Raw genomic sequence first — 23,058 nt, forward strand, 5'->3', positions numbered from 1 at the left:
GGAAAAATAACTGCTGAGACAGAGTAATGTAATAGTGCTTGTAGAGGACGGGGATGATGCCATAGAACAGCTCCTTGTCTCTCTCCCTCTCTCTCAGACACCTGTGAGTGTGTGTCATGATACATTTGGAAAGAGAGTGCCTTTGCGTATTGACATTTCACAAAGTTACATGTTTTTTTGACTACCCTCAGTTGTTTTTATGGATTTTATGGTTCTTGCAATGGCTGACACAACTCATATTGTCGACTTGTTGATGGTATCTTGTAATATGTTTTATTTCCTCACAGTATTGGCATAGTGAAATATCCCTAAATGCCCATGATATTATTTATGTACAAACATCACAACAAAATCTTAGAGCATGCTTTAAATAGTTTTTTTTCTTCAGAAGTACTTTAGTATTGTCCCGGTGAGATGTACTTGCACTGAAGTTCGTCTCTATCAGCATTTGTTCCATGCAATCTCATTCTTTGTTATGTCTTTCTCCCTCTATCATGTCCGCGTCTATCATGTCTGTCACTTTGCACAAACTTCAGCACTTTACGCTGCTCCGAACTAAATAAATCAAGCAGACTGGCTTTCTCTGAATGAAAAACCTTGTCAGAGAAAGATGCTGATGGCGGAACTTTGCTTTAAATGCATAATATGATCAGATGCTAAGAGAAAGCCTTCCTGCTGCATGAAGACAGCCTGCACATTGCTGAGGACAAGTAATGTCAAAGACCTGCAACCTCAGTTACCATCATATGCTGTTACGGCATTTAGCAGATGTTCCTATCCAGTGACTGGATAAGAACATCGGCTGATTAATAAAAGAATAACAAATACCTCAGTGATTTTTCTATAGTAGCCATGCACAAGGTGAGGAGCAAATGTAGAGTTGAATCAGCGCAGTGGTATGTGGAGTACAAGCTAATATCAGTGTTATAAATTGCAGTCAAGCTGCCAACAGTGTGTGTGTGTGTGTGTGTGTCAAACTGACAGAACCTTTTTCTAAAGAATGAGGAAACTGTTGAGCTTAGAAAAGGTTGACCTTGTGGTTATAGATAAGAGAAGTATATAGTAGGTGTCATCCAATATTAATCATGCACTGACGCTACAATCTATTCCATAGCATAATAGACCTTCTTTCTTATGATGCAGTAAGATGGTTGTTAAGAATAATCCAAACAATTTTGCTTTGGGCAGGATTTCCAAAGGAAGAAGGAGGTCATAAAGGACAGATAGATATTTCAGTCAGGCATACTCAGACACATGTTTTAACCTTGAAAAAGAGAAGTAGAGTTGAGTATCATCTGCATAGTAGTGCAGTGGCTTCACCATAAATAGAAGAATGTCATCTACAAAGAAGACATTAAACAGATGACAACATCATGAAAGGTCATTTCTGGGGGGTGCGTTCCGAATCATATACCTTTTCTTCATACTTTTATGGTGCGTTCCAGGCAACCTGTAACTCGTGTTTTTACAACCTTCTACCCGTGAAAGTGCACTAGAACGGCAGTCAAACCCGTAACTTAGCACCCCTGAACTAGTACCAGATTGATGTACTCCCAGTTACGCTTTCTGACGTCACACAGTCCTCTAAACCAATTACCTTACTCCTCTAAACAACAATGGCAGCCCCATTGCGGTGTTGATGCAGGTGATACACGGTGAGAAATAGACATAAAATAACCCTAATGTTAATGCATTATTGGCAGCCGCTCTAACAGCTGGTTTCCAGTGCAAGAATAAATCAATACAAAATATGTTTCCAAACACACAGATAACGTAAAATAAAAAGTATAATAGCATCTTTGACCTTATGCGCCGTTTCTCCTCCTCCGTTTCACTCAAATGAGGAAGGAACCGACACCTTTGGTGACAGAAGTGATCATAAACAAACATAAACCCTGCACGGTCCGCCATGTTGCTTTGAGAGTTTGGCGTGACTTGCCTGGAACGCTATGAAATCGTGAGTCGTGACTTGAAGTGGTGACTTACGGGCTCAGAAACTTGCCTGGAATGCAGCATTAATAGGCATTGCAGCTGCCCTTAAAAACTACATACCATTGCATGCCGTATGCACACAATGGGGACTCACTACCTTTTCATTACATTGCACCGTGAACTTTAACCCTCTATCACATGTGTTACCCTGAAGACAAAACAAAATGCATTTTGCCAAGCTTACCAGAGATGGAAGTCAACCAGGAGAGCTCTGCTGTTGTTAGTTTGAAATGTATGTAGTTTGAACTATTAAGTTCTTGTTAGGTTCTATCTTATCATAATCACAACTGTGTGATTTTAAACGGTAAATGGACTTTCACTTATAGAGCCCATTTCTAGTCTTCCGACCACTCAAAGTGCTTTTACATTACCTGTCATATTCACCCATTCACACACACATGCATACACTTGTGGCCAAGGCTACCATACAAGGTACCAAGTGCTGCCCAGTTAAAGATTCACAAGCATTCACACACCAATGGCACAGCCATTTGGAGCAATTTGGGGTCCAGTGTCCTGCCCAGAGATACTTCACAATGCAGACTGGAGGAGTTGATCTTCTGATCAGTGGGTGACTTTCTCTACACTCTGAGCCAAAGCTGCCCCAACTATTTGCTATTTTAGATAGCATGCCAGTGTTCTGAAAGCAAAAGTGATGGTCGTGCCTGTTCAGTTTGTACACAGCTATTGATTCGTTTCTGTTACTATCTCTGCTGCTGGGTTGAAGGTGGGATGAATGTGTTCCCTTTCTGTGTACCTACCTTTAATACAAAGAGGCAAGGGCGGAATAATGGTGCAACATGCCTTGAACAGACAGTGTAAAAGAAAGAGGCTTGGATTATAAAGGAACCATGACAATGTCTACAAGAAGATCAGAGAGGAAGTAGTGCTGGACAGTGTCAAAAACAGCAGATAAACTGAGCAAGACAAGAAGTGTGAGTAGTCTAGGAGAAGGTGAATGGGAGAGAACACAAAAAAGCAGAGAGGATGGATACCCTTCAGCCAAATGTAACAATTTGTGATATTTAGGTATTTTCTCACATTTCTGGCACATCCATGCATAGTATTTTTAGAGAACAAAATCAAAATGTGCAGAGACCAGATGGCTGGAAACACACGTCCTGTGTCTCTTTTTGTCCCTCGATACTACCCTCAAAGAGGTTCCCAATGTGTCTGCATTATGTTGGCTTACCTGGACTCAGGTTCAAAGGCATCTCTCTCTCTGGCCTGTCTCTTGCCTCGTCTTATTTGCATCACTTGCTCTCTCTTCTTTTCCTCCCTGGAATTTGTTTTATCCTCTTAGTGATCCTGAGAATAACTTCCCTTTGTTCTTAGTTACAGAATGTAATGTAAATGTAATCCCATGTGTTACTCAATACCTGTGCAGGAAAAAGTTAGACCAGAAGTTTGTATAGTGTGTAAAAAGAGGGCAATGAAAACATGTAAATTGTGTCTAAATTTGCAAACTAATTCCAACGTGGATTGCCCCCTTTGGGTTGGGAGAGAGTTACTGCCCCAGGGGAAGGAGTTCAAGTATCTCAAAGTCTTCTTCATGCGTGAGGGTAAAGTAGACTGTGAGGTGGACAGGCGATGTGGTGCTAACTCTGCAGGGATGCAGGCATTGCACTGGACCAACACAGTCAAGAGGAAGCTGGGCCAAAAGGCAAGCTGTCGATTTACTGGTCCATCTATGTCCCATTTCTCAGCTACGGTCTTTAGCTCTTGGTAGTAACCAAAAGAATGAGATCGAGGATACAAGCAGCTGAAAACAGTTTCCTCCGTAATAGCTGGGCTCAGCCATAGAGACAGGGTAAGGAGCTCAGACATACGGAGGAAGCTTGGAGTAGCCCTACTGCACCTTCACATCCAAAGGGACCAGTTGAGGTAGTTTGGCACCTGATCAGGATGCCTCCAAGGCGCCTCCTGTCAGAGGTTTTCCAGAAACACGTCTGACTGGTAGGAGACCCTGGGGTAGACCCAGACCACACTGGAAGGATTTTATAAATCATCTCACCTGGAAACACCTCAGGATATTCCAGGAAGAGCTAGAAAGCATTGCAGGGAAGAGGGATTTCCTTGCCCTCTCAACCCAGCCCTGGATAAGTGGATGAAAATGAATGAATGAATTAATGGAATTTTAACACATTAAATTTTGAATTAAGCAACATGCTTGTTCTGCGACACAAATACTCTATTATCATTGACTAACAGACTTGAAGTGGGATACCCTCAGGAGAATTAAGAATGAGCAGTGCTTGTTTGTGTGATAAACGATAGATCTGGTAATGGCTTGCATGACTGCTAAGAAGGCCCCAGTGGCAAATAATGCACACTGTGAACGAACCAGTGAGGAATGTTGTAATTTTCATCATTAATAAGCCAGTCAGTAAGCACACACATCATTTGAAATTAGCTCAAACAAACCATTGTGAGCAAGAGTCCCAGATGTATTTACACAAGCCAGAATTCTTTTTAATGATGGTGATGCGGAAATAATCAAAAACTGAAGCAGTGGGAGAACTGGGACTGGAAGTTTAAAGGAATTTCATTATTAAGTTTACCATATTGTCACTGATAAGAGAATAGAAGAAAAAAAATAGGACAGGTTTCCATTTTGTCTCCAGTTTTCCTTGTCAGACCATATTCAGGCTTTGCTTGACCTTACCCATGACGGGAAAGTTCTTTTTCTTATTTTCAGTCATTTTGCTTTCTCCTCCCTACCCTCCACTCCTGTCCATGCCTCATCTAACATCAACACTCCCCAGTGAGAGACATTGTCAACCTCTAGCCCTCTACCACTTCACTGGCCTCATCCCTTTTTACTTTTCTCTTTTTCTCTGTTGGCATTCCTCTTAATCTCCCCTTTGCCATTCCTCTTTTAATTTCTCCTCTTTCATCATCCACTTCTATCTCCCCTCCTGGCTCTGCTTGTCACTACTCAATCACCTCCTCCTTTCTATTCTCTCCTTCCTCCCATCCCCCTGCTGAGCCCCGCATCAGCCCAAAGAGAACTGCAAGAAGCACCCTGAGACATCATGGTGTCAAGGCAACCCCCTCTGCGGTCCTTATAAATTTAGACGACCGTACAAGCAAATGCGTAGAAAGAGGGAGAGAACACTTGTCACAAGGTTGCATCAAATTTAGATAAGAGATGAAAGAGAAAGGGCACGGAATAGTTAAAAAGATTTAGGACTTTGAAGGGAAGGTTTGTGAATTGGACTGGGAGTGATGTCCCTGTGCAGTTATGCCAAGGGGAATACAGGGCAGAGGACAGAAAGAGACAGAGAACAGGAGAGAATGAAACGTACGTTTCATAGAGCTACGCAGATCAACCCGTCCTCATACCTTAATGACAAATGTGTAGCAAAATGACCCATGTGATTGTTCCCAAAATAACTTGCATGAACATTTTTTGAGATACTGTAGTTGAGACCAATGGCTGGACATAAAGATGGACGATGACCTTTATGACCTATACCGGAGTCAGCCACCAGTGGGTGATCTTGATGTTTTGGGGAGCCTACATGCCGTCCATCTTTATTATACAGTCAGTGGTTGAGACTCCTAAAAAAAGCCAATCATTATTCAAACATTGAGATGACTTTGTCAGTAAACATCATCATAAGTCATCTTAAGTATTTGCTCCAGTGACCCATCCTGTCGTTTTTCTGGTGAGGACAGTCGCTGGCATGCAAGAGCTTCTACAAAACATTTCATGATTAAGTTGCAAAGACAATAAATCTCTGCTGCCTTCAAAATGATTCCGGCTAAAAAAAGCATCCAATATCAATAAAACGTTTATCATAAAATTGATAGCTGTCTCATAAATACAGTACCTTGTCAGTAACCGAGGTACCAGCTGTTGCTGAAAGTTGCTCCACAGCGGAAAACACCCGTTCCTGTTTAATGGCTCTTACACACTCATGCCATTCACTGCAGTCCAAGGCGCACAAACATTAACAACACGAACAAGGACTCATGAACACATGAATCCATCCCTCCCAAGAAAACTTGTTTATGGCTTTCGTGTACAGACAGTCCTGTATCTGTTTCTCAAAACCAAACGCTTCCTAAAGGTCCGCGTGAGAGGCACCTCAGTGAAACCACTGGTGGAAACAGCTGATGCTTGCTGTGATCTATAATCACTTTGCAACTATAAGTGAGCCTCAGGGAGGATTCCTGGGCAGGGAGTGCTGCACTGTCCCAGAGGGATATATAGCCTGACTATGCCAGAGTGTTTTATTGTTGAGGTTAACGATAAAGAGCAACGGGGCCTCTTGCATATTCTTTCTCTGCAGAGCATGATCTGCATAGCGGATCATGGAGGTTTTCTGGCTCTCTGCACATCTTAGTTTAGCTATTGATTTCACATTATACCTATACCCAAAGTCTATAAACTTTTTGTTTAATTCAGCCCCTGAGAGAAGATAGGAAAAGGGGAAGCAAACTTTGAGAGTACTGAAGGCTAAAATTTCTAATGAGCTTACTTATAACAGTAGTAACCCACTGATGTATAAGAACAAGATACAGTGTCTGAGGCGGGCCCTGTTCATTCCTATGAAAGTTGGTCAGTGGTGTATGAAGCCAAAAAAGTTCTTGCGTCAAATCACCCAGATCTTCTGCTCTGCTTCTGCAGCATAGGGCCAATAAAGCAGGCAAAGCTTTGTCGGCCAAGTGACTAACTCCTGCTCGCCAGGCGGCTAACTTCTGCCTTAGCGCTCCACTAACTTGAATGGTGATAAAAATTATTTAATTCTAGACTTTTGAGATGTTATCTGAGCAAATGGACCAAACTTGATAGTGAACAAGTCATACCAGGGTTGTCTTTTGAACAATGTAAGTGCATGGGAAAAGGTCTTTTTGGGCTCAATGGCATCATGTGATTGACCTGGAAGTTGTAATTCCATGGTCTGACAACTACTGTCAACTTGGCTTTTAAACCCAGCGCTTTTCCTAGGGGTAGTATCCAGTGTTGGGCAGTAACGCCTTACAGTAACGCCGTTAGGTTTGGCAGTAACTAATACTCTAACACGTTAGTTTTTAAATTCAGTAACGCAGTTACCGTTACCAAATGGGGCGTTACTCTGTTATTTTTGGCCACGTTTTAAAATGGCGCGCAGCATGCAAGTTCCCTTTCACTAAAACATTTTAGCCCTGAACAATAAAAGATAGTCAAGCCAGATAGAGGTATATGAACAATTCTTAACAGAGCATCTTAATGAAACACGTCTCTCACCACCTCTGAAGTCACTGTCGACCTGCTGGCTTCACCACAGTGCTGTAACCATTAAGTGGTAGCACTTCTGTAGATTTCTAGTCCCAGTAACGTTATATCCAGTGACGTGATATCCATTGTTATCCCGAGGAAGTTTTTGTTGTGGACAGATAATGTCTGCGGTGGGCGACAGACTCAACATCATCATGTAGCTCTTCAAATGTTATCTTTAGCTCATTTTCCATATTTGTATCCAAGTACTGTAGTTGTAAAAACTAACTAAAAAGTTACTTTTCTTAGTAACGCATTACTTTTTGGTTTAAGTAACTGAGTTACTAACTGAGTTTCTTTTAAATGAAGTAATTAGTAATGGTAACTAGTTACTATTTTCAGTAACTAGCACAACACTGGTAGTACCCCGTCTAAAGCCAAAGAAAACATCCTTATTAAATACGTAGCGTTCATTTGTGTAGTTAGTTAAAAAAGCCCAAGTCACAACTTGTCAATTTGTAGAAGCTTGGGTCTATGCTCTTTGAGTTTAAGCTAACGTTTACACACAAAGGAGCAGCGGCTCTACTCCGAGCTCCCTGCAGATGTCCGAGCTCCTTACCCTATCACTAAGGCTGAGCCCATCCACCCAATTAGCCATATTCACAGTGCCGCCATCATTACTGACGTCATCACTCGGGTTGGGAAGACTCAACGCTGTAGCACAGCAACCCGTTGAAAACATGCCTCACTGGAGAAGGAGTCTGAAGGCTGTTCCGTACATCTCCTGGGACCAAATTGATTCACGGGCAAGCCAAAAGGCCAGCATCCCCAAAAGGGTGCAAAAAAGGGGATATAGCAATTTCCTTATTCACGATATTGAAGATAAGAAACTGGCACTGACTGCCCGCATTGTTATGCTAACGCTAATGTTTGCTTGGTTTGCTTTTAAGACAGTCTAAGTTATATAAAGTTATATAATGGCTTTCACAAACGTCATCCACTGTTGTTCAATGAATGTAATGAAACGTTACATTAGCATGGAGGTCATATCAACATTAACCTTAGCGTTTACGTTAGCAGTTGCAGCTAATGCCGGGGGTAGCTTGATGGGCTATCAAATGTTGTTTTACCTTGAAATATGGGCCGACATCCCTGTGGACTTTAACAATCCGTTGTTTTCTTAAAGCCTGGTCGACCGGGAAACAATGGAAGGACAGCAGTTTGTCAGATTCCCGATGGCAGGATGCCAACGTCCTTGCTCCCCCCCTCCTCTGTTATATGGTATCTCCCAGGCACATTATGTCATCAAACCATGTGATGTTTGGTATTGCCAGATCCAGGAAGCTCTCGACTTTTCAAAAATAATTTTCTGTTATTTATTATGTATTTCGCACCAGAGCAGCCTAAACACACAAAGTCCAAAATCGCGATGAGTGGTGACAAGTCATGTCATGCCGTTTTTCGATGGGAAAATTCCAGCATTACTCGCAATCTTATGTGGAGCCATTAGCAGGTATGTAGCTGCTTTATAAAAGGTAAGAGTCTCACTCGTACCACTATTTTTGGCTGAGATATACCATCTAGAAAGTGGGACCATAACTTTCACGTTTCATATGGCTTTATTTGGTGATATTTTATGGTGTATCTGTGTCATAAACATCAGCTATCATAATCACACCTGATTTCAATAAGGTACGATGTTTAAAGCTGGCTGAGTGTTGTTTGATCACTGATAGTACTGTTTTGAAGCGGAGTGACCGTCTTGTCATTTGGAGCTCCGCCTGGATCTTTTCATGGTAAAAACACTGTAGAATGGTCATACTTTGAGCAGTCTTCTTCAAATTTGAAACAAATGTTCATTGATAGTGTGCCTACAGCCCCACAGTGTCATTTACCTGCTCAGATGAAGCCACAGACAGTTATTCATCCTGAAATACATTTTTTATTTTATTTTAGGCAAAATCTTCAATTTTTTACTGACTTCAGAGGCCCATTACTCTTTCTCTGTATCACCTAGAGTGTTTCTGACACTTTCACAAGAAACTTGAGAGAGTTTTCTTTCTGGCAAGACCTCATGCATGCATGTAGTCAGAGCGGTTCAGAAGCTACAGTCATTTTAATTTGGGTATGTCATTTTAGGCGTTTTCGCTACAAAATGGGGGTGGAGAACTAGAGGTTTTAAATGAGGTACAGCCAGGAACACAACAGTACGACATGTTGCAGCAATGAGAGTAGTCGGTAGTGACAGAAAAAAGTGAAAAAATGCCTGTTTTCACTACAAACTATACAGCCTACTGTATAACTGCATATATATTTGGGGTGTGACAACACTTGAGATTTTTATCAGTTCTATGATCAATGACCCAGTATCATCGATGCAAGTGGAAACAGCATTACATACTGTCATCTTTCAAATGTACCTTTATTTTAAAATTAATGTCCAAGCACACCTTCTTCCTAATCATTCAAACAGTGCTAGTGGCCTCGTGCCAAACAGGCGATGGCAGGCAGCCAAGAGAAAGACACTGAGGAAAATTCGTCTACTGATACACGTCGATTGCAGGCGCCTGTATTGAATCGGAAAGACTTTGAGATATCAGCAAATGATTATAAATAATAATTAGGCTTACTAAATAGACAACTGCACTCATGCAACATGTTCTTGATTGTAATAATTAGTGAAAAGAGGCTTTGTTTAGCATCTTCCAATATTTTAGATTAGTTAAAAAGAGAGAAAAACACAAGTGACAAAGATAGAGGAGGTCTGGGTTTTATCATTTGTCACTGATGATGCTGAATGCCTTAAAGGGGAGAAATAGCAGATGAGAATTAAAAGTGAAAATTAAAAGTTTAAGAGCAGAGAGAGACAGAGAGAGGCAAAAAATAAAATGGGAGGGGAGAGATTGGATCAGAGAGGGGACCAGAGGACAGAGCGAGTGTCCCTCGGGTGGGAGGTGTGAGAAAATGAGGTGGAGAAATCAAATGGCTGGGAGGAGGATGGAGCGAGTGTGAGAGAAAGGGAGGGGTGAGAAAGGGTGAGCATAAGAAAAGATGTCTGGCTGGTGAGAGAGGTGGAGATTGATGATTATTAATAGTCATGTTTGATTAGCATGAGTGCAGTCAGGAAAGCGATACGGGCCGGCCTTAGCCGTCTATATCACTGACCCCAAGCTGAACTGGGTGCCCATTTTTCATCCCAAAATAGTTGAGGAGGACATGTATAAAACAGAAAGAGCAGAGCCTCAGATCTTTTACCGGACGTCCCTCCTGCACCTATCTGGCCCTTCTCCCATCTCAACACCCGTCAGCCTGTAATCAGGTAAGACAGATTTATACGAGATAATATATAGAGGTGTAAAGTTTTGACAGGAAGAAAGAGAGACAGATGAAAGATGTGGCAGCAGATCACAAGTCTTCAGATGAGAGATCTTAAGAAATCCAATTTATTACAAGGCACATATGTGGACATAATGAATGAATGGCTGATATCAACATCACAGTACTTCTACACTACTTGATGTTATTTTGCAATCAGATGCAGTGATGGATGAGACTAATAAGAGAAATGATAGATAGAGAAACGTGTGAAGAAATGCAATTCACCTTCTTTTACAAACTGCTTTATAGAATGAGATCAGATATAGATACAGAGGCAGTATATCAACAAGGTAATTGCTTTCTGATAGCAGCGGTGTGCTGCCAAAATAAGAGGCCATTTTGTTGCAGTGCTCGCTTGTGATATCTTTCAAGGTCAAATTTTTAATTACACCTAATGAGATTGAATCCAGTCTCCACTCCTTGCTCCAGGGTAACGCAACTTTGTCAAAATGCTGATGCAGTGAAAGGCATCAAGCTCATCCTCAGAATAAATTTCTTCTGATTCAATGGCTGATCACAGATTTTATAGAAACATTTACATGTAGTCAATCTGCAGACGCATTAAATACTATAAATATTCATAAACAGAACCACGCTTAAGTGGATGCAGTCTCAGTTAATTAATGACGGGGGGGGGACGCATAATATTTTGTTTGTGTGTCACAATGAAATATGTGTGCTTTTCAACACTCATAACGCTGTTGCCTTCAATGGCAGATTAAATGGAATTTACATCTTTAATTTGTTTGGTAATATTTTATGCAAATGTGAATCGAGTCTGCACACTTAGGATTGCTTTCATCGCATATGTGTTTTGCAAAGTCATCTCATTAGTTTGTGGCTTTATGACATTGTGAATCTTAGTGGTGCCTCCAGTTTGTGAAGTGGGAGTGTGTAACCATGGCATATACACGCAAACCATCTACCTGTCTGTCCATCTATCTGTGGATTGCCATGAGATTTGTACAGACATTCCTGTTCCCCAGATGATGGATCCTAGTGACTTTAGGGATCCCCCACTTTACCTCTTACATCACCAAGAGGTTGACTTTTTTTTATATTCGGTACAGACATTCATGTTCCCCTCAGAATGAACTGATAGCCGATAACTTTGCTAGTGTTACCAACTTTTCCAAAAAGCAGCTCTTGTAGCACTAGCTCCAAAAGTTAAAGTGAGTAAAATTGTGGAAAGAATCGTGTATGAACAAATCCAAGGGTATTTTTGTAATAATAACCTAAACACTGTATTTCAACATGCATATAAAAAGGGGCACTCCACAACTACAGCACTAACTCAGATGACGGATGACTGGTTGAGAGATATAGATATGCAAAAAATAATTTGTACTGTATTATTAGATTTTAGTGCAGCCTTCGACATACTGGATCATTTCCTCTTATTGAATAAGTTAAGCTGTTACGGATTTGAAGATTCTGCAAATAAATGGATTAAGAGTTATCTAACAAACAGGAAATATTCAGTTTATTTTAATGGTAGTTACTCTGAAATGACAGCTGTGGCTTGTGGGGTGCTGCAAGGAAGTTGTCTTGGGCCACTTTTATTTTCTATTTTCACAAATGACTTGCCATTGATGTTGAACTCTGCCACCATGATTATGTACGCTGATGATTCCACAGTATATGCTTCAGCAAGCACAGTAGCAGAGCCGCCAAACTCGTTTGCTTCTTTGTCCAAATTGGATTCAAAATGTTGTTTAAAACAGGAAGTGTCGGAGTCTGAGTCCGTCAACATGGCTTGTGCAACCATAAACTTTTCCGTCAGGGCCAGCATTTAAGTGCAACATCTTCTTCTGGTTTCCAGCAGATCTTCTTCTTCATTTGTCTTTGGACACAGCAGTGTTGCTCCATTTCACAAGATGTAGCCTATAACAGCACCCCCTATCTTATAACAGTGAAAACACAGATTAACGGAATATCTCGACAATGGTGGGAAAGCGTTGGGTCATAGCTGATGGAAAATCTTGTCATTGGTGGGGAAAGAGTTAACATCAGAGTTTAAGCATTGTCATCGTGTACATGTTAGCAAGCTGATGTTAGCATTTAGCTCAAAGCACTGCTGTGGCTAAGAACACAAAGCTGCTAGCGTGACTGTAACTACACCCCTAGAATATTTAGCTGATTGGACAACACATGTAACGTCAAATCCCGATGATGAAATGTGCCACTGTTATATAGCTAGCAAGCTAACGTGAGCCTTCGTGTTATCATTTGGGGTAGGCCTATAGTAAAAAATAAATATTTGTACAAATGTTGACCAACTGCCACGTAAGTCGGCCGACATATCACAAGTTTAAGATGCTTTTGTGGTCCTGCTCTTTGTGCAATGTAGGCAACATGTTAACCACTGAGTCTGAGAAGTGTCCACATGTGCCACACTCAACTTTTTGATTGTTAAGAGCGCACTATCCAAGTACCCATAATGCATTGGATTTTGCCATACAACTCAAGTTTAACGCACTTATGCTCTCAAAATAGTAAGTGTAAGTACAGAAGTATCCGGTTTGAGACAAGCATGAGTTTTGTTTTCAGTCATACCAACATGTATAGTTACAGAGTCAATTACAATGGCGTGACTAAAATGATCATGTGAAGGAGAGGTGCCAGGAAAGAAACTTAAAACATGTTTAAATAATATTTATAATTCACGAACTGTCACTGTCAATCAAGGCAGATAAATACTGTGCAGCTATGAACACACACTGTCACACACACACACACACACACACACACACACACACACACACACTGACAGGGCTATTGTTGCTGCCAAGCTGTAACTGTTTGGTTAATCTATCCTTTCCTGTACCTGCCAGAGGATTAGCCAGTGGACAGTGGTGATAACAGCCAGACGATCGCCAGGCTTCTGTACTACTTTTATCAAATCCAGTGTGCGTGTGTGTGTGTGTGTGTGTGTGTGTGTGTGCAGTGTGTGTGTGCATTCATGGGTACACATTTGTGTTTCTGCTTTTGAATGAATGTCAGCTGGGTTTGTGAGTGCAGAACACAGACGCAAGGATGCAGGTGAAGTTTATCAGGTGTGCTGTAACAGTACAGTACTGGGGATGACTGGAGGGCAGCGCAGCGGCATGGCAAGCAGGCAAGAAGGAATCCTCGGGCACGGGGAACAAACAAGCATTAATACTGATAACAACAAGAGTAATTCTACTCTCAAAGATAGAGGAGCTTGCCCTGAGCGTGGCTTCAACTGAGACTGGAGCAACAATCTGGTGATGAGTGGGAGGAAAGCCGAAAGCCTATCTATGTTCTCCAACTCAATATCCTCTTATTATGCCACATTAAGGAAACCTGTCAAGAGGTTTTATGTTCTCAGCAATGTTTTGTCCCCAGGTCACATATTTAACCTACGTCTCCCTGGGTCAGTATATTGAAATCGTCCATCTACAACTAAAACACATTCCTGGGAGCAAGACCGTTATCTTGACTTTAAGCATTGATATCTCCACAGTGGCTGAACCGATTTTTACCACTCAAACTGCATTTGAAACATCCATATCCCTTTGTTCTTTTGTAATTTGAATTACAAATCTCACGCAGTCTTAGTTTATAGTTTATATCAAGAGGTCCACATACTTAAAACAGAGGAGGGGCAACGGAACAACTTTGAGAGGATGTAGGTGTAGCCCCAATTGTCAAACAAGATAGAGAATTGCATCCTTAAGTGCTTCAAACATACTGTATATTGAACATGTACACCTGTGTACTTTTTTATAACTAGAAAGATGGATGAAAAGTGTGTCTTCAGGGTTTTATTAGGGGAATATAGAGCTGGGGAACATAGGACTTTGTGACCATACGGATGACCCAAGAAAGGGAGAGTGCTTGAGCTGTGGGTTGATGAGCTGATTGTAGCCAGGTGTGTTGGTAGGCTGGGTCCAGGTGAGCAACAAGACAGGATTCAGACACAGCACACACACACACACAGACAAACCAGGGACATGGAAGACAAGAGGAGTGCGGAACACAGAGAAACACAAGGGAGAGACAGAGGCACAGCTGTGGCTGTGACAATGAACACCATTGTACATTCCCTCTTTATCAGCAGCTCCATGAAATCAATAGACAATGTAATACACACTGAAAAGGTAGCTCCGGCAACATTCAGCCATCGAGCTTATTTGAGGATCAACTGTGCAGATCAGTAGCAATTCAGATAAAAAGCTTTTATGGAGGAAGAAAATCACCGAGGACGCTTTGTTTCAAGAAAACGGCCTGTTAGTCATTCATGTTTGTCAGGTTTGTAGTGCAGCAATGGAAGCTGGGTCTCTGTGTGGAAATGGACAAAAAAGATGTAAAATTTGATGTGAATTTACTTAAAGGAACAGTGTGTAGAATTGAGTGGCATCACACAGTGAGGACTGTAAATTGCAACCAGCTGAAGCTCCTAATTAGGATTCCCTCAGTGTCCATTGTTCAGAAAGGTGTTTAGTAGAAGCCGAATTATCCACAGAGGTTCCCTCCTCTCCAAAACAAACGGACCAGGTGATGTAAACGAGTAAAAACACTGAATAAAGCAGTTTCATGTTACAAATCAGTGTTTCTCCAGTGTTGTTCAGCTTGTCAGAGATGGAAACAACAGCACCTGTTAATGTGTGTTCGCCTTTTCTCTCTGATAATTTAAGATTCAAACGTTCAGGAGGTTTTTACTAGGAGCCGAATTATCCGCAGAGGTCTCCTCCTCTCCAAAGCAATCAGATCCGGTGATTTAATCCAGCAAGAACACTGAATAAAGCAGTTTCACATTAAAAATCAGTATTCTTTCAATGCTGTTTGGCTCGTCATGGAGGGGCAGCTAGCTAAGGTGGCTGACACAAAACACAAATGGCCCTATCCAGAGCCAGTGTTTGGTTTGGGGGTCTGCCCATTATTCCGACAGCCCATTGGTCCGACATCCCATTGTTCCGACCATATTAAACCCATTGTTCCGAAGTCCCATTGTTCTGAAATCATCATGATGCCCTATGGTTAAGGTCTGGTTAGGTTTAGGCACAAAAACCACTTGGTTAGGGTCAGGAAAAGATCATGGTGTGCGTTAAAATGAAAAAGAAAGTGGCAACACATAAGCTGTGAGCCTGCTTCGCCTCAAGCCTTTCCCAGCTGACCCAGAGACGGTCGCGGTGCACCATCAAGGCAGAAGTACGCCCACCGGGAGCCATTCAGCACCGCGGAGAGCTCCCCACACAACCCCGACCCCAGAGTTAATAACAAGAGGTTATGGTGTTTCACTCTCTCCTCTCTATGACACTTGTATCTCGACCAGTAGCCTACTTTTGTTGCGTTGCTGATCCTCTATGGTACACAAATACAGTATAGCCTAGTGTAATCACATATCGGAACAACGGGACGTCGGACTAATGACATGGAGCCTTGGTTTGTCCATTCTGGGCAACTGTAGAAATGTGGCAGACTAACCAAGGTAACAAAAACGCAACAATTCTTATTTCCTATTTTTTCATTTGACCATTCGTTAAGATCTGTCCTAACCTGTAGAACGAGTTTTGTTGTTTTGATCTTTTCTGTTAAAGGGACAGTTTGGATATCTGAATTAGGGTTGTAAGGGGTAAGTTATAGTCACTGTATTACATCAGCCCAGTTTGGGGCCACCCCAAAAAATCTATATCAGTGTAAGTGTACGATATATTGAGAGCTTCTCACAGCTTTACCTTTCAATCAGACAGCTTATTCCACTGGGGACGCCGTTAACGACTTCAATTCCCCGTGTATGCTTTTGTCAAGGCCACCAGACTTCATTGCCAAAAACAGTATATTTTTTAGAGATCCAAGCTGCCTTGATCAGTTGGTGAGTCTGACTTTCAAACGGGTTAGTTCAGATTCAAAGTCTCACAATAGCACAAACAAAATAACTGATCAAGGCGGCAGTAGACGAGCAGCTGCTGTGTTCAGCAATGTTAAATCACTGTTTTTCTCAGTAAAGTATGGCGGTCAAAATGTTCTAAATATAGTGTACACTTAGACTGGTATAGTGTTTTTAGGTGGCTGACATATCTTTTGTTGCTGGCCCCTCCACAGCAGGACATTGCTTAGCTTCCATGTTGGACTCCTGCCTGCGTCTCCAAACTAGAGGCCGCCTGACATCTACTGTATGTAAGACAAGATCTGAAGTATCTCTTTAACTCTGCCAGGGATGCATGCCTACTGCCCATGGAGACCACTAATATTACAATAACCTGAATCCTATTATATCTCCACATATCTATTTATCAAGGGTTTTTTGTACCCAGAGGCACAAAGAGAGGAGCAGCCGTTTTTATTCAGCCATTCATTACAAAAGAAATCCCAATATTGGTTGACCTCAGTTTAAACTTAAAACAGCATAAAGCTCCAGGGGTGTATGAGTCACATAAAAACAATGATTCAACAACACAATGCTCATTGTTAAATGTCTCATTGCAGCACACTGACACAGCCGCATAAAGGGGGGGGGGCAACACACGGCACCTTCAAAGCCTTTTCCTGCAGAGGACAAGAGTTCACTTCCAGTTCACACTCTCCGTGCAATGATACTGAAGAGGCATATTTCTCTGCAGTACGATTCCCTTTCTCCTTTTTCCACTTGTCTCTGCCTTTTACAGCCTCCCCCACAAACACAAACACACACAGACAACTGTCAAGTGAACATTAGGGGCTCGGGTGTCTTGAAATGCAAGTACATTCTCCTTTAAGCCGTCCACCTCTTCGCCCCAGCCTGCTTGGCACCCTCGGCAACACACGTAAACACGCACATATTCACACGTTCATGCAGCTGTTACAGTAAACTGGGGAGCTGGCAGCACGGCACTGTGCTTAGGTTTCCCACACTGTTGGGATTATGGGACTTCCCACAAAGGAAACCCCAGTCAGTGTCACATACTGTATTATTCAAAGGCCGACCTCACGAAGGAGAGATGACAACAAGTCGAGTGCATTTACATGGACATGAATAGCCTGTTTATGAGGCTATTCCAGGTCATGATGATATCTGGGGCATGGTGTTTACATTAGCACAGAGAAATCGGTTTAGTCATATTCCCTGTCTGCATGATAAATACTATCCATCCAGTTTCATCCGCTCATCCGGGGCCAGATCGCAGGGGCAGCCGGCCCCACACGTCCCTCTCCCCTGCTCCTCCTGGGGGATCCCGAGGCTTACCCAGGCCAGATGAGATATATAATCCCTCCAGCATGTTCTCAGCCTCCTACCAGTTGGACGTCCACTGAAAACCTCCAACAGGAGGCACTCATCAGGATCCTGATCAGTGTCTGAGCCACCTCAACTTGCCCCTTCTGATGTGCTCATCTCTGGGCTTCAACTTCAGATGTCTGAGCTCCTCTCCTTATCTCTAAGGCTGATCCCCGCCACAGAGAAGACTCATTTCAGCCACTTGTATCTGTGATCTTGTTCTTTTGATCACTGCCCAAAACTCATGATAAATACTGGTACCCTGATTATTGATGGCTGCATAACATTTGTGCAGGTGCTGAAACTGTTCATTTCTTCCCTGCTCCGAATGCCAACAGCGCTGACCATCATCTCCCTCCCTCTCTCAACCACACTCACACACACACACACACTCCATACTGAGCTAATGTTCCTAACAGGAGCTATATTACTCTCATAACACCATCCTGCACACTGCAGTCAGCTCGTCACTTTCACTGACACTATGTAGGAAAGGGAAGCAGCTGATGAAGATACACAGCTTCTTTCATTACCATAAGACTATCTCGCCAGTCTCTCCAGGGATGTTGTGATGACGTGATCGCGACAGTTATTGCAAATTCAGTCAATCCTCGAGCATTCTGTGCAACCTTGCAACTTTACAGCAAATTTAAGTATTTGAAACGGGTAAAATCTCAAAGCTGTGTGCAGCATATTAATTCGCTCAGAACCCCTTTGCCGTCCATGCACTTCTTTACAGAAAATCTGCCGTGAAATCAAAAAAAAAAAAAAAAAAACAGCCTGCAAAGTCCTTGTTATGTCACCTAGCTAAAGCCACACCTGCACAGATGGTCAACAGCACTCAATAACCAGGATGAGGTGTAACAGTGCAACAGTGTACTGGTTTCTTCTAGAGTGCACCAGGTTGCATTTAAGATTTCTCATAAACAGGATAAGGACTTATCACAGTTTCTGAAAACAGGATATGGTCAACAAATCAACAGGATACTCCAAAAACCCACTCATAAGTGGGTTATTCATGTCCATGTAAACACATTCATTGTTAGCTTCTACCCCTTTTTCCGTACCTTATATAAAGTGCGTACACGACCCCTAAAAAATGTCAGCTCCATGGCCACAGACATCCTTTTGTTTTTCAAATGAAAATGTAAAAACACAAATTTGCAACCTCTAGAAGAGTCCTGAATTTTGATTTTGGATTGAGACTTCAATCATTCAATCATTTATTCGTAACAAATTATACAAGGTAGAACTCCAGTGAAATACGATTCCATCAGCTCCTTTAATGTTGCATCATCTCGCATCGTTGGCTGTTGCTCTATGATTGTCGATGTTTCCTGATGGTTCTGGTAATCCAACCTGACCCCAACGACACGACTGCATGGAGCCGCCTCTGAACAGTGTATAGCAGTGAATCAGACAGCAGCAGGAACTGGACAGCATCTCACATTCCTCCTCCTCCTCCTCCTCCTCCTCCTATCATGAGAGTTCTCTGCTCAGTCAGATTGGAAAATAGAGAAAGAGTCACCTGGTTGATTTCGCCAAGTTTTACTGAATCAAAGGATAGTACAGTTCCTGATATCCAGACGGAAACTGATGTGGCACAGAGGGCTTTATTTCCAATGCCTGTGCAATGGCTAGCAGGATATTAGGGGCCCATCTTCTCCATCCTCAACCTGGCTAGCCAGTAGGTTATTTACCATATATCTATATAGTCATGTAAACCATCCTCCGTGGCTTGAGGCTTGAAGCACTGAACTCTAATAAATATGTGAATAAGAAACCAGCACCAAGACTGGAAGACTTCACACAATACTGGGACTAACATATCACCAATGAAAGAGATATTGATTTTGTAGACTCATAATGTTTCCTTATTCTTTCATGTCCATTCAAGGCCTGTTGCCTCTATCATATCCACACAGTCAACCCACACTGTCCTACAGTTTCACAGAAACATATTGTGGTTTAGACGGCGGAGGTGAAGTAAACTCAGGGTGATTAATCGGAGTAATTTTGGCTATGATGTCTGGAGGTTGGCAAGTACGCTAATCAACTAGTAGAGGGTATACCTTCCTTTTGCCATTGACAGTACATCCGGCTATCAGCCAAAAAGCCATTTGAGAGTATATGCGAGTATAACCACTTCCCCTTTGGTAACCTACCCATCTACCTCATAGTGCACCCACCTCATCAACTACCACTGCACCACTGATCCTTGACACTGATTATTGACTTGGCGTTTTATCTGTAAATTGTTTGAAATCACTAATTTAGCGGTTTAACTTTCTTTAAGAAATTGCTGGAGGTTGATGAGAGATGACCCCTGCGTAGGGGAATGTCACAGAAGGCCTACCCATAAAATGAACCGCCTTCTCCGATACCGAATCTCGCTCCGAGCTAAATTGAAAAGCCGTCAGCCCTGCAGTGCAGGCCGAGCTAGTCGACGGAGAAACAACAAAGCATTTCAGATAACCGACTGCGATCAAGAATCTGCAGAGACGGAACGCAGTTGAGCACAACCACAATCGGTCTTTATATACTTTCCCTTAAATAAATCAATGCGGTGTGCTTTATACAGTTCTGCTGGTGGCACACTGACTGAGATATCTGGGTAAATCAATCTTATCCTCCTCATTTCACGCTGAATTGTTTCTTTTCCCCCGCGGCCACCTTTGTGGTAAAGGTCAGAGAAGGAGGTTGTGCTTTTATAATGATAAAAGATTGGATGTGTGGCCACACAAGTTAAGCAGTGTTGAGTATTGATCTGTGTGTGCAGCAGCATGTTACTGAACTAGATAACACCCAACCACAAAAGAAGCTCATACATCACCGAAGCTGAGTGTGACACCAACAAGAGAAATCCATGAACTCCCTCTAATAGCAGTGAACAACATTTATCTGTTTGTGCTTTATTTCAGCACTCACAGATCTAACCAGGATTCATTTCAATGTTTTTATAACCATGGATGTATTTACCATCTCCTAAGTTATGCCTTCATTTCTTTTAATTGAGTTTGCAGCCAACAAATATGATCATTTTCATAATGGGAGCCCTCTCTGGTCATTAACAGATTATTTCCCCACACTGTGATAAATATTTCATGCTGATTTTAAATGAAACCCACATGAATTACATGCTGTTTTTTGTGGTTATGAGCTTCAAAAGCAGCCAAATAAAAGCACAGTGTCTCAGACTATGAAGCCGATCATATTAGAATAGTTACACAGCTTGAGGCGTGATGCAGCAAAACACTTCTGCATGAGCGATCTGTAATGGATAGAAATGTACAGGCACCTCAGACTGTATTTCCACTGAGAAGGACGGAGCCGCGATACGGGCCAGCTCAGCATTATGTGCTGCACACAGGGAACACAGTGATGATGATGGCACCAGGATGATGGTGATACCCTGTCATTACTGTGACCTTTCAATGAGACATTTCAGTCCTCACTGCTTTGCATCAACATCAGAGATTAAAGGTTAAAGACATTTCATAAATACACAGTGATGTACAGTAGGCTGCTCGTGTATTTGTGTCCAAGAGCTCAGGGGCCCACTGCAAATAAACTACAGTAAATTAAGCTCGCTTGTTTACAGTAAGTTCTCTTCCACAGGATCCCAGTAGCCTTGAAAAGCCGAGCCACATCTCACAAGTGCAGGTTTTTAGCCATGCGGGGGATGTTAATCAGAGCACCACTTTGTTCCACACTAAAATATCTCAGGGGGACAGTCCACACAAAAAGCCTTTTTTAGACAGGTTTTTTTTTAAAGGGCCGTCACTCACTCGACTCTCAGGACAGATAGGCATTTAAAAGGACATCACTAATGATGGGAAACCCCTGCTTTTCGTACTTCCAGTCTATTTTTCTGTCTGGTACGCTTATAATCAGCCTGGTCTCAAAGAAATATGTGACGTGACCACGACCGCTCAACATCGTATTACGTGGTGATGGCAAGTAATATGTTACAAACTGCGAGCCAATAGCCAGTAGGAAGTCAGTTAGGATCCTTCCTGGTGGTGGATATGCAAATTCCTTGAACAACGTCACACAAAAGGTTGTTTAAAGCAGTGGTTCCCAATTGGTGGGTCACGGGTCATGTCTGAATGGACCATAGGTGACTTGCAAAGATGTCAAGTTTATAAAAAGACACACTTTATTTTTAAGTGCAGTGAATTTCCGGCACAGACTTTTTACTTTTAAAGGTGCTGTATGTAAGAATGCACTCAAATTCAAAATACTGCCGCGAGTCGTGTCCGCCCCCCCCTCCCCTACAGATTCGAGGTTGCTGCTCTGTGCTGAATTGCTGCATTGTGCTCCGCCGTCTGGCAAAAATAGTAGTCCTGCGTATCTGTTGTGGAGGGCTCCGGAGCGCCGCAGCTGAGATGGAGCCAGAACACAGTACAGCTGCAGCCGGTGGAAACACACACATTGACTCGAATTGAATCCTATCGACTCTGCTGCCATGCCGGAGCGCAGACACAACCAACACGCATCTGGTGGAAATTGGGGGTGATTTGTTTGCCTACAGGCGGCTGCCGTGGCAGGGCCGCGTCGCCACATCCTTGATCTTTGGTTTTCCAGTGGACCGTTGGATATTCTTCCCAGTGTTGAATCAGATCTGCCTCCAGGGCCTGGGTCCAAACACACCGCACTCGCAGTGATCCTGTGGACGCTGCCATTGTTGTTGTTGCTCGCCGGCTTGTCAGTGTTGCCAGATCTTGGGAGAGAAACAAGCAACCAGGGCTATGGAAACAAGCCCAAAAGAAGCGACTATCATGCGTTTAAATAACTTATAAGACAGATATATATATAGAGGAAGGTGGTGTTTACAGAGCAAGCCCAAATAAGCAACTCCACTTTAGAAACAAGCCCAAAGTCACGGCTAATAAGCGGACCTGGCAACCCTGCGGCTTGTCCTCCTCACATTTCTTCCGTCCTCCTGCGTGCTGACGTGGGACGTATCCCGCTTCTCATTGGCTGATGCTCGTGTCACACTTCTCCAGTTTTCTAGCATGACAGATATCCAGTCCCAGTCGTGGACGAGGGGGGACTTGCTCGTAGGCTTGTTCACACATGAGGACTCGTCGTGGCAGACTATCATGCCTCACCTCCGACCCAAGGCGGCGCTCAAGATCCTCTGCGACGTCAAAATCACCGTGAAAATCGTGTAATGTGAACTAGGCTTTAGCAAACTAGCTCGACAACATGACGCTGAATGTATTCAACTGTGTGGACCTTGAGCTTGTGACTGAGGAGA

At 42.6% G+C, this 23,058-nt stretch overlaps 1 protein-coding gene across 2 annotated transcripts in view; it reads left to right on the top strand.

Moving 5' to 3' along the window:
• The window catches only part of pvalb6 (parvalbumin 6), an 87,929-nt gene that overhangs the window by 53,402 nt on the left and 11,469 nt on the right, over nucleotides 1–23,058 (top strand). Inside the window, exon 1 of one of the 2 annotated variants that reach the window (XM_049560816.1) lies at nucleotides 10,402–10,517. The exons of the other annotated variant lie outside the window; for it this stretch is intronic. The gene's annotated coding sequence lies outside the window, so the exon portion shown is untranslated. Of the gene's footprint in view, nucleotides 1–10,401; nucleotides 10,518–23,058 lie in introns of those variants that run through there. 2 annotated transcript variants of the gene reach the window in all.

Source organism: Epinephelus fuscoguttatus, linkage group LG19, assembly GCF_011397635.1.
Source record: "Epinephelus fuscoguttatus linkage group LG19, E.fuscoguttatus.final_Chr_v1".
Taxonomy (NCBI): Eukaryota; Metazoa; Chordata; class Actinopteri; order Perciformes; family Serranidae; genus Epinephelus; species Epinephelus fuscoguttatus.